The sequence below is a fragment of the Mesocricetus auratus genome, unplaced genomic scaffold (assembly GCF_017639785.1).
Source record: "Mesocricetus auratus isolate SY011 unplaced genomic scaffold, BCM_Maur_2.0 Super-Scaffold_100010, whole genome shotgun sequence".
Classification (NCBI taxonomy): domain Eukaryota; kingdom Metazoa; phylum Chordata; class Mammalia; order Rodentia; family Cricetidae; genus Mesocricetus; species Mesocricetus auratus.
This window is the reverse complement of record NW_024429194.1, coordinates 35727059-35739368: the sequence shown is the minus strand read 5'-3', so window position 1 is coordinate 35739368 and position 12310 is coordinate 35727059. Positions and strand designations below refer to the sequence as shown.

At 43.7% G+C, this 12310-nt stretch overlaps 1 protein-coding gene across 1 annotated transcript in view; it reads right to left on the bottom strand.

Moving 5' to 3' along the window:
* The window catches only part of Marchf4 (membrane associated ring-CH-type finger 4), a 115806-nt gene that overhangs the window by 95382 nt on the left and 8114 nt on the right, over positions 1-12310 (bottom strand). The gene's annotated exons all lie outside the window — the stretch shown is intronic.

Genomic DNA, 12310 nt, shown 5'->3' with positions numbered 1-12310 from the left:
ATGACCAAGGCTATTTATCAACAGCCCTACTGGGGCATTGGCACATTTGGAGTTCTCCAGCTTTCTTACTCCATTTTGTCAATATGGTGTACTTCCCAACAATATGAAGTTCTTCATATCATGACAGGCACCCCAAACAGCAGGACCCTGGTACCCCACTGTCACAGAGAAGCTCCCAAGTACAACAAAGGCCACAGCTGCTGCAGATGCTGCTCAGGGGACTGAATGCCGCAGTATCAGCCAGGGCGTGTCAGGAAAGGAGCACGGCCTGGTGCTCCAGAGCATCCCTGACCTCTCCATTATTCCTCTTCCTGCCTAGAATGCCTTCCTTCCTCTATCTCAGCCAACACCACGATAAGCATCTCCTCTAGTGATCTTATTGCCCACGCTCCGGTAGTGCTCAGTCCTTGGACCCTGTCACTCTGTAACTGTCCCACTAGCAGACACATGAGAAGTTCCAAGAGGACAGGAGCTGTGATCTGCTGAATATAAACTTACTGTAAGTGAGCAAAACATCTCACTCTACACACGGAGAGAAAGGTCCAAACAGGTTGATAACATGATTTAAATAAAACCCACCCACCAGCATGTCCAAAACACCTATGAAATATAAAATGAGAATTCCACCTCTTGTGTCTTCTATGACTGCATAGCCTAGGTTTAATCAATAGTTCCCCAAATGAAAGAAATGTTGATCAATATCTAACAAAAGTTGTAGGGTAGCCTCAGACTAATTAGAAAATAAAATTAACCATATTCTCTGCTGCTTCTGTATACACCCCACCCCTGGTGTGTTCCATTCATTCAATGCTCTAGGCAGTGTGGTGCCATATTGCTGTGTTAGAATATGAAGGATGACTAGGTCTGAGGCTGGAAAAAGAACGTGGCAAGAGTAATCTCCCCCCTGCACATGTGTTCACTGGTATCTCTTGGGGTGAGATAAGGTGACCTTGGCTATCCTGCTTGCCATCTTTCCTGAGTGTCTTAGGGTTTCTAATACCATGAACAGACACCATGACCATGGCAGCTCTTATAAAGGAAAACATTTAATTTGGGTGGCTTACAGTTTCAGGGGTTTAGTCCATTGTCATCATGGGGCTAGAGAAGGAACCGAGAGTGGAAAAGGAGCTGCTACATCTTGATCCTACAGGAAGTAGTCTGAGACACTGGGTGCGGCTTGAGCCTGCCTCCACAGTGGCGCACTTCCTCCAGAAAGACCACACCTACTCTAACAAGGCCTTCCTAATAGTGCCACTCCCTTTGGGGGGCCATTTCTTTTAAACTATTACACTGAGCATATCACCTCACTTCTTGCTTGTATAAGTCAGGAAAATAATTTCTTCTCCCTTCCCATCCACAGAAATACGAACTGGTGGTTCTCCCTGTGTTAGAGAATAAAGACGCTTTTAGACTCATGGGGGTTCTTCCAGACTCTCTGGAGAGTTCTAGTTTAAAAATACCATTCAATGAGCCAAGGGAGTTTTTGTGGAGTTATTATTCTAAGATAGGTGGCCCTAAATATAGTCAAACTACTCACTCCTATTACAGGGCTATTAGGACCAAGCCTACAAAAACAGGCGTTGGAAGACTAGTTAGTATTAACTAGTTAGTACTAACAAGAACTTGGTATCCTTTCTTATCTGCACCCTGCCCATTCAATCACCCAATTCTCTGAAGGAAACTACTCTGGGTCCTAAAGCCTAATAGAGTGATGGGAAAGGAGTGAGGAGGATATGGGATTAACCAACTGTAAAAGAGAAAGTTTCTGGTAAGGGGAGTCAAGGATCCATCTGTCATGCCTGTACTTGGGAACATGCATCCACCTGCCTTAGTCACCTTTCTACCTATTAGCCTGCTCTGCTGTTCAACAGTTAGCTTCTCTGGGATCCTCCAGTTAGCCTGCTCTGTATGCAGTATCAGTGTAGATCATAATGCATAGAACCCTGGCCTGTGGCATGCATTGTATTGTCTTATGACTGCATCTTAGCACACTCGCCTTTGTCCTAGACTCTCAGTCTGCATCTCACTTCTGCATTCCTGGGGTCTGGCATCACACTATGGTCACTCTGTGTCTTCATAGTCTATGATTGCCCTTGTTCCTTCATGACCAGTCCCAGTGGCCATAAAGGAAATGAGCAGCAAGATATTTTCAGATTTAATCACGACCCTAAGAGCAAAATGCCCTTTAAGAGGACATCAACTTTTGTCCACTCATGGAACAAAACTGATGAAATACCGATGGGACTTGCTTGGGCTTTTGATCTGGCCCTCAAGATTATTGTACCCAAAGCCAGCCTGTGTGCTCTTTGCTACTGCAACCTGAATTTTTCATGCTTATCTTTTTATAACATTTTATTAACCAAACAAAAGGATACACCTTTTATTATGAAAAAATTAAACACACATAAAAGTAGGGAGAATGTGATAAATCTCACGTACCCATTACCAAGCCCCAGCATATGTCCAGTTTGCTTCACCTGCACTTGCTGGAGTATTTTTGAAGCAAATTCCAGGCATCATGTTGAACAAATGCTTTTTGATTCATACAAAAATCTAAAGGCTAATTTGTAGGGTTACTTCCCCATAAACTGAACTGGGGGAGTATGGAAATCCTTTGAAATCAAGACATATATTCCTTTGGAGCAAGAACAGGGTATTGTGCATAATGCCAGCACTGACCTTGCAAAGGCCAGAGCCTCTGGGCTCTCTTTGGAACAAAGATGCATTGAGTTGGGAAGCAGCCAAATGGACAAACCCACTCCAGGGCCTTTTTCTTCTGCATCAAATAATATACCCCATACCAGACACACACACTCACACTCTCACACACACACACTCACACTCTCACACACACACATTCACACTCACACACCAGGACACACGCACGCACCCACTCCCACGAGCAGGCACATAATGGGAGTGACACCGCTACACACCCACTCACTCCAGTCCTGCTATTTGTTTCCCAAACACTTTAGAGAGAACTGGGAGCCTAAGACCTGGAAAGCTTGTCTTTGTAAAGTAGAACATTGTTCCACGGAGGCACAAATCTGTGGCTCCTGGAGGGATCACCACGGGATGGATCAAAACATACAACCCACGTTCATTCTGTGTGCCGAAGTGCTCCTTTTGGGGTATCAGGTTAAAAACTGGTGAGGAACACCACATAACAGCCAGTGTTGTTTACACGGGGAGCTATTAACTCTGTTTATGTACTTAAGATCCCACAGTGGGGAAACTCCTCCTGCCCACACAACACTTTGCCTCGCTCTGGTACCGTCCTGTCAATCTCAAAGCACTTAGCACATGGTGCTTACACCTAGGGAGTGAGCAAAACGCATCATCATCCACTTTGGATAGAAGGGGAAGGGCAGACCAGACGGAAACCTAACCATGTTCCCAGGCCTTCACCCACTGACTCAGGTCCCGCTACTTAATTTCTCTCTTTTGTATGATTCACTTTAATGTACATGAGTGTGTAGGGATCTGTGTGAGTGTCCACTGTGTGTGTGTGGGGGGGTACCTGTGAAGACCAGAAGAGGGTGCATGATCCCTTGGAGCTGGAGTTACAGGCGATTGTGAACACCACACATGGGCGCTGGGAGCCAAATTTGGGTCCTCTGGAAGAACTGTAAGTTCATCACTACCGAGCCATCCCTCCAGCCCCCTTAACTTTACAAAACAGTTCTATTTATTTACATTATCTCCATGTTGCAGACACAGGACACTGTGGTTGGAGAGGAATTGATCAATTTTCTGAAAGCTACAAAGCTAGTCAATGTCACAGTCACCCAATCCATCCATCTACACCAGAAATTCCCATGGTCTTCATGTCTGATAAACTTCCCTTATTTAAACACTTTTTATGTCTTAGCTTTTAAATAATCTCAATCATATTGTAAAAAACACAAAAGCGGAACAAAGTATTCCCATGTGCCATTCGCTGACTTCTCCAAAGGTGGTGTCTCCTATGAACATAAAACAATAATCAAAACGATGATTTAACCTTGATAGAAGACTATTGTTGAACCTGAAGGCTTTATCCTATTCCTACTAGCCTCCTCTACTGCCCAGAATCCAAACAGATAGCACATTGTATTTCATTCTCATATTTCTTTAGGTTCTACTAGCCAGAACTCAGGAGGCAGAGGCAGTGAATATCTGTGAGTTCGAAGCCAGCCTGGTCTACATAGATTGTTAGTCTAGAACAACATCCCTGTCCTTCTTCATCTTTAATGACCTTGATACTATATATAGGAAAGTAAACGCTAGCTATTTTTTAGAATATTATTTAATTTAGACCTTTTTAAATATTCAAAACATTTTAGAAAGCCCCTGAACGGGATAGCTATGTCAACCACGTCTCAGGGAACAATGTGACAGTGAAGGCAGAAAGAGCCAGGAGATGAGGAGTGCTGTGAAATACTGTTTTCAGGACACGGCACAGCCATTACACTCGGGAACTCACAGCAACCGTGGTTAACCTGCACAAGCCAGTCAAATTTCCAGCATGGATGGGAGAGGAGCTCGCAAGATTTCGCTAGCTGAGGAGCTATTGGTAGCTGATGGTTAATAAGGGAGATCATTTTTCTTTGGAGGTGTGGTCACTGGCAGGTTGCCCATCTTCCAGTGGATGACTGACCCCGCACCCATGCATATGCAGGCAACACAACTGGACTTAGTGAACTTATTTAAAACAATACAAGACAGCACGAAGTTGGGAGTGGGATGTGGAGAAGTTCAGATGGGGTAGATATGACCAAACTGTACCACATACACGCGAAGATTTTTCAAATGAGAAATAAAAAATATTATATTTTAAAGGTTTCATAGATCACCCGTGAGCTTCTTGGTCTGCCTTCCCTTTTGTAATAATAAGGATTTTTTTTAAAAAGTAGTTTTTTTTAATTTACGTGTATCATGGCCTGCATGTGTGTGCACCACATGCTCGCCTGGTGTCAGAGGCAGTCAGAAGGGATCAAGTCCCTTGGATCCGGAGTTACAGACAGTTGTGAGCTGCCACATGGTTTAGCTGGGACTCAAACCCAGGTACTTTGGAAGAACAAGGCAGGTGCTCTTAACCACTAAGCCATCTCTGCAGCCCCCAGTAACGAGCTTTTTCAAAGTAATGAGCTGGTGTTATGCTGAGGAAAAACAAGTTTCATTCACCCTCACATGATCATAGCCGTACTTTGAACACCCACTGAGCATATTTATTGATAAGAGGTTATTCTACATTGAAGGACACTTTTGATTTGCTCACCGTGATGGCTTCCCTATACATTTGAAAACGTTTTGTATATCTAAGGCAATCTTTATTTAGTTGACAGGTGATTCTGGGGTGAATTTGTTTTCAAATACCCGTACAAACATATGCACCTTTTCCTGAAGTTATCAGCCCATAGTCACAAACGGTCCAAGGCAGAAATTCTCCAGGAAATCTTGGAGGAAACGATGGAGACTGGCAAGGTCGGATAACAACATCCAGAGAATGTTTACTGTGTGCTTGTAGCTTTATTGTATTCTGGTATGACGCACTCTGCTGAGAGTTTCTGCACACAACAATGCCCTGCTATTATGTTTCTTATTCTACACTGGAGGAAATTAAGATTCAGAGTGTGACTCTACCAATGTCACACATTGAGCAGCTGCATTGGGATTTATGAGTCCGAATCTGAAAGCTTCTTGGTCTAGCTTCTCAGCCCTTTGTCTAAGGCCAAGTTCATTGTCCTACAGTCTTACCCACCATGCTCATTTTGTCAAAAGCACATTTGACTCTGTGTTCCGACCTAACTCATTTGTGAAACAGTTTTTACTTCTTGTGTCCTAACTTCTTTCCCCAACTTGATCTTTAATGCTCAGTCCTAAAGCTGTTTTTCCTTTCTCCTTCTATCCTTCTTTCTCCACCCCCTCCTCATGCTGAGAATCAAACCCAAGGCCCTGAACATGCTCAATAAGTACTGTACATCGTCTTGGGTTTCTACCAGTCCTGGGTACCACCCTTCCTCCTTCTAATGCAGTAGTTCTCAACAGGTGGGTGGGATGTCAGGTATCCTGCATATCAGATATTTACTATTTATAACAGTAGCAAGATTACAGTCATGAAAACATGAGGCACGGTATTCAATGGCCACAGCATTAGGAAGGTTGAGAACCACTGCTCTAACATGTCACAAACAGAGGCAGCAGAGCTAGAAGCAGCCTCAGTATCCTCAGCTTCAGCCTGTTTTGAAGGAGGGAAGGATGACACTAACTGCTAGTGTTTACCGAGTGTATAGTGAGGGGCTGGCTGTGTTCTCAACGTTTGACACTCACAACTTATAAGACAACCACTATTGCAGGAGATGCTTCTGGAACACACTCAGCTCTGAGCATCTTCTCCTTAGGCATGCGGGGGATTGCTGTTAGACAGAACCATGTTTCCAGATTCAGCCAGTGAGTTGTAGAAGAAATCAACATGTTACTCTGAGCTAAAGCACTTAATGAATTGTGAGACATGGGTCTGTTCAGTGTCCGTGGCTCTGTTCTGGGATTCCTGGACTTTCCCAGGGAAGCGCCTGATGTGACTGTATTCAAATACTCTTTGAACTCAGCTGTCTTATCCACGGTGTCTATTGTTGTGATGAAACACCAGGACCAAAGCAACTTAGGAGGAAAGGATTTATTCAGCTTATACTTGCACAGAACTCTTCATCATCAAAGGAAATCGGGACAGGAACTCAAACAGGGCAGGATCCTGGAGGCAGGAGCTGATGCAGAGGCCATGGAGGAGTGCTGCTTACTGGCTTGCTCCTCATAGTTTTCTTAGCCAGCTTTCTTATAGAACCCAGGACCAGCAGCCTAGGGATAGCTCCACCCACAATGGACGGAGCCCTCCTCCCAGTCACTAATTAAGAAAATGTTCTACAGACTTGTCTACGGCCTGATTTGATGGAGACATTTTCTTAATTAAAGTTCCCTCCTCTCTAGCCTGTGTCAATTGACATCAAACTATGCAGCACACCACCTCAGGAGTGGGAGTCAATGACTGTATTCAGGAAACTTACTTCAATTGAGTAACAGGAAAAGCAAAGCAAAACAAATAAACCCCACAAACCTTAATGCAGCATCTAAAATCACCCTCTCATGTCAGTGGACGAACTTTTCCGTCTAGCAGTTGCCCTTTCTGGAACAGGAAGCTTTCAGGTCCCTGAGTCAGGGAAAAAGAAATGCATGAGGCTTTTCTTCCTGCCTCTACCCTGGGTGACATGTCACTTCCTTCATGGACACATGGTTCTGTGTCTTCCCCAAGTAGTTCCATCCTCCGGATATAGTGCCAAAAGTTCTATTCCTTATCTCTCATCTGTTCTAGAATTTACGTCTGTGGCTACGTTTCTTTTATTTGGGGGATGGGGGAGGGGTTTGAGACAGGGTTTCTCTGTGGTTTTGGAGCCTGTCCTAGAACTAGCTCTTGTAGACCAGGCTGGTCTCAAACTCACAGAGATCTGCCTGCCTCTACTCCCAAGTGCTGGGATTAAAGGCGTGTGCCACCAACACCCGGCTATGGCTACTTTTTTCCCATGTCGTGGTCCCCTAATATATAGTATTCCTAGCACAATCAGCCAGCCACCTTGGAATGGGGGGGGGACGGACAGAGAGACAGAGACAGAGAGAGAGAGAGAGCAGTTCCTCCTGGGGTCCTTTGGTGTCTGTGAAGGTTTAAGAACAGGCAGTTGTGAGCCACCTGTGATTGCTGGGAATCAAACCTGGGTCCTCTGGAAAAGCAACAAGCACCCCAAGGCCATCTCTCCAGGCAAATCTTTCTTAAGTTGCTTCTTGTCAGATGTTCAGTCACAAAAATGATAAAAAAAATTACTACTACAATGTGTGAAGCACAGGTGAGCATTATTTAGACTTCAGTCATGGATATTTTATATGTGTTCCACCTATTTCACTTTCTTCAAAGTTATTGTTTATTTTTAATTATCTCACATCTTTATTTCAGTATATTTACTCTAAAGGAGACTTTCTACTGCTATCATAAATGAAAATTAGTGTCATTTGCCACAAAAGAAAAATAGACAAACTGCGGAACTTCCATTCAATAAAATATTATCAAGCATTAAAAAATGCTGTTTACTAAGACTCTAGGCTGTGGTGGAGAGACTGCCTTTGATGCCCTTCCCCTATAATGAGATTGATGACTACCTTGGTTACCATTCCTAAAGCCTTGACCCAGTAGCTGATCCAAGCAGAAATAGGCACCCACAGCTAAACACTGAGCCACACTCCCGGAATCCAGTTGCAGAGCGGGAGGAGAGATGAGCAAATGAACCAAGATGAAACTGGAGATAACTGCAGAACAGTTGACCTGACCTAATGAGAGCATGCAGACTCTAGTCGTAAAGTGGAGGGAACCAGCATTGGACCAAACCAAGCCATCTGAATGTGGGTGCCAGCTAGGAGGTCAAGGCAGTCTATGGAACCTCTAACAGTGGAGCCAGTGTTTATTCCTAGGTCAAAAATGGACGTTGGGAGCCCATTCCCTAAGGAGGGATACTATTGCAGTCCAGATATGGAAAGGAGGGCCTGGGCCCTCCCACAAATGATGGACTTTGATGATCCCTAGTGGAGGGTCTCATTATCCCTGGGTAATGGGTGGGGGTGGGTTGGGGGTTGGTGAGAAGCATGGGAGGATGGGAGGGTGAGGGAATGGGGGGGGTGGATATGTAAATAAGAGTGTTTCCAAAATAAAAAAATGCTGTTTACACTCACACACACACACACACACACACTCCTAAAAGTACATGCAGGAAATGTGAATGCATATTACTAAGTGGAAGGGCTATATGCTGTATTATCCTAACTACCTGACATTCTGGAAAAGGTCAAACTATATGGGTGGAAGTGGTGAATGACTGAGAAGTGGAATGGAGAAGAGTTTTAGGGCAGTGCAACCGTTCTGTCTGATACTACAATGTTGGATACGAACATGGGCGGGGTGGTGGAGATAACCCTTGGAACAAATAAAGCTAACAGCAAACCCTAAAGGACTCTGGGTAATAATGGGGTTAGTATTGGTTAATCAATTGTAACAAAAATACTTGTTGGGTGGGAGATGTTGATGGCAGGAGGACTGGGAATGCGTGGGAACTCTCTGAACTTCCTGCTCTATTTTACTGTTAACATTGTGCTAATGAAAAGACTATTAAAAATAATAGACACAAATATGAACAAAATAATCAAAAGTTCTATTTAGATATTGGAGTGTATCCAAAAGCTCTGAGTCTGATGCCTTCTCTTTTTGTTTACAAGGGAGATTAACGACACTAGAAAAGTGTTTAAGACAGACTGTTACTACAATAAGATTTCTGTCCTGGACACAGTCCTAAGGCATGAGATCAAACTAAACAGGAATAGTACTCTCATGTGAGTCAATGTTATGTAAAAGCATATCCATCCTATTCCAGACATCCCAGGACACTAATCCAGGCAGGGCTGAAATGCAAGCACCTTGCAGGATGAGGAGTTTCCTCTGTCCTTCTCTGCTTGCTCCTCTGCACACTCAGTCTGCTCCCAGCTTCTGGGGACTCAGAGTCCAGGGAAAGGGTCTTTTTTTTAACAGGTGTTGCCAAGCATAGAGTACTGCTTGATAAAGATCAATCAAGGACATGATGGTGGTGGAAGTAGACAAGAAAGACTGAGGTAGAGCATTTCTGAGCCAGTTGGGAGGACACAGTTCAACTGAGTTGGCAACATAGAAGTGGGAGCTGAGGAGCAGAGACTTCCCATCTAAACATGTCAATGCTAGAATTTCACTGTGGTCTAAATATGTCTTTGAATGTCTGAGGCACACTGATGGCAAGACAGCTATATCCTAACTCATGAGAGGTTGTCACGTGCTTAGATTTTTTAGTGTGTAGGGTCAATTTCTTCCAAGTGTTGAAATTTACTATTGTATCTTTGTCTTATCAACAGTGACATCCAAGTGTAGGGGAATGAAATAAATAGCCTAAGACAACCAACCTGGGAAAGGGCCCTGAATGGGATTGAAATCACATTCTTCTGATGTCAAAGCCTGTGTCACAATGGTCCCTGAGACGTGAGTGGTGGTTGACACAAGATATCTATCCTGTTTTCCCATCATTCTTCAACAAAATGAGGGAAAGTGTGTTTCTGACCATGTGGCCTCAAGCCAGGACTATGATTACTATGATTGCTAGGGCAATAAATACCAGTATCAGAAAATTAAATTGGTTGGGCCTCTGAAGAGATTATCTGTAAGCCCCATATTTGGAATTTTAATTTACACACACATGAATGCACAGATATACACACTCACAAATGTACTTTCTTCCAGGCATGCACGAGGGACCACATTATTAACATGGAATGAGTGTGTTCCAGGAAGAAGAAGAATTAACAACCCCCAAGCTCCTACTTTGTGCAGAGTCATGTCTTAGTCGTGATGGTAGTGCAAGAGGGCTCTCTGTAGGGGTTGATCTCTTCCATCACATTAACCTCTCTATAAATGAGAAAAATAATTTGATCTGTCTTCCACAGTAATTTTGTAGACAAGTTGAAATTTCATAGATTAGTATTGAGTATTTGTCCCATTGTTTAACTCAGTACGGCTAACTGTTTTTATTATTTCTCTTAACCCTGTACACCAAGTAAGTAATTTAGTATCTATCCTATTTAGCTTTAGCTTCCAACTTCATACAGTCTAGAGAAATATTTATGAGGCTGGAGGTATGGTAGCACACACCTTTAATCCCAGCACTTGTGAGGCAGAGGCAGGTGGATTTCTGTGAGTTAGAGGCCAGCCCAGTCTATACAGTGAGTTCCAGCACAGCCAGGGCTGTGTAGAGAGACTCTATCTACCACCCTCCTCCAAAATAAAAAAAGAAAAAGAAGAAGAAAAAAAGAAAAAGAAAAAGAAAAGAAATCCTCATGAGAGCAATTAGCTGAGTTAAAACTAGGGCCTGGGTAATCTTTTATGGGGCAAGAGGAGACTCCTTGGATCCTAGAGTTAGAAGAGCCAGTATTTTCAGATTCTCCACCTCTTTTCCTGATGTCAGCTACCTGGTACTCAAAATGTAATTAATATCCAGGCCCAGCAAGGTAAATGCCATGTGTTCTCTCATATGAAGATGCTAGCTTTGAAATTTTAGATTTGCTTGTTTACTTGGAGTCTATAGAGGACAGGGGAGAGGGGATGGTGGAGAGGTTGACCGGTTCTAAGAATGCAGAAAACCATTTTGGAAACCCACTAGTTATTTTAGCTAATTATAAAAATGCAATTGGGCTGGGTGTTGGTGGTGCACACCTTTAATTCTAGCACTCAGGAGGCAGAGGCAGGTGGATCTCTGTGAGTTCGAGGCCAACCTGGTCTACCAAGAGAGTTCCAGGACAGGCTACAAAACAATACAGAGAAGCCCTGTCTCGAAACCCCTCCAAAAAATGCAATTGGGAAATTGCTGGAGAAATGGATCTGTAGTTAAGAACACGTATTGTTCTTTCAGAGGACTCAAACATTCATGCCAGGTAGGTCTTTATAACCATCTGTAACTCCAGCTCCAGGGTGATCCAAAGCCTCTGGACTCCTCAGGCACCTGCACTCATGTTCACATACCCACACACAAACATGCTCATACATGTGACTCAAAAATAAAACCAATCTTTAAAAACGTTGTCAAAGCCAGGTGTAATGAAACATGCCTTTAATTCCAGCCCTTGGGAGGCAGAGGCAGGCAGAACTCTGTGAGTTTGAGGCCAGCCTGTCTACATAGTGAGTTCCAGGACAGCCAATGCTACATAGTGAGACCTTGTCTCTGAATAAACAAACAATTAAAAGTATTAAAAAATAGTTTGGACACTGGTACCCTGCATGGGTTGACAATGCTCTCCCCCAGAAGGCATGGGCTACCAGATAAAAATGCCAAGTGCCAAGACTGGGATTTCTCCCTACAAGTTATCAGCCAGGGAGAGTCCAGGGAATCCCCCAAACAATATACGTTATTGCTGTTGCTCTTACCATAACAGATAGTAAGACCTTTTGCTGAAGATATAACACACTGGGTTGTAGGACAGAAAAACTAAGCTGGAACTGAACAGAAAACTTCCTCCATTCTGGCTAGCTCTGATATGCCAGAAGAACGATACAGGGAGGGACGAGTCATTATTGGTCTTACCCAGTGTGAACCTGAATGCTACAATACTGACCTGCCAGGCAAGATGTGCCCACTAGTACAACAGTGATATGAAGGTTATAGGAATAATCCATCACTTTCTGGTTGGATTCAAGGCCTGCTTCTCATGAGGAAAGTCA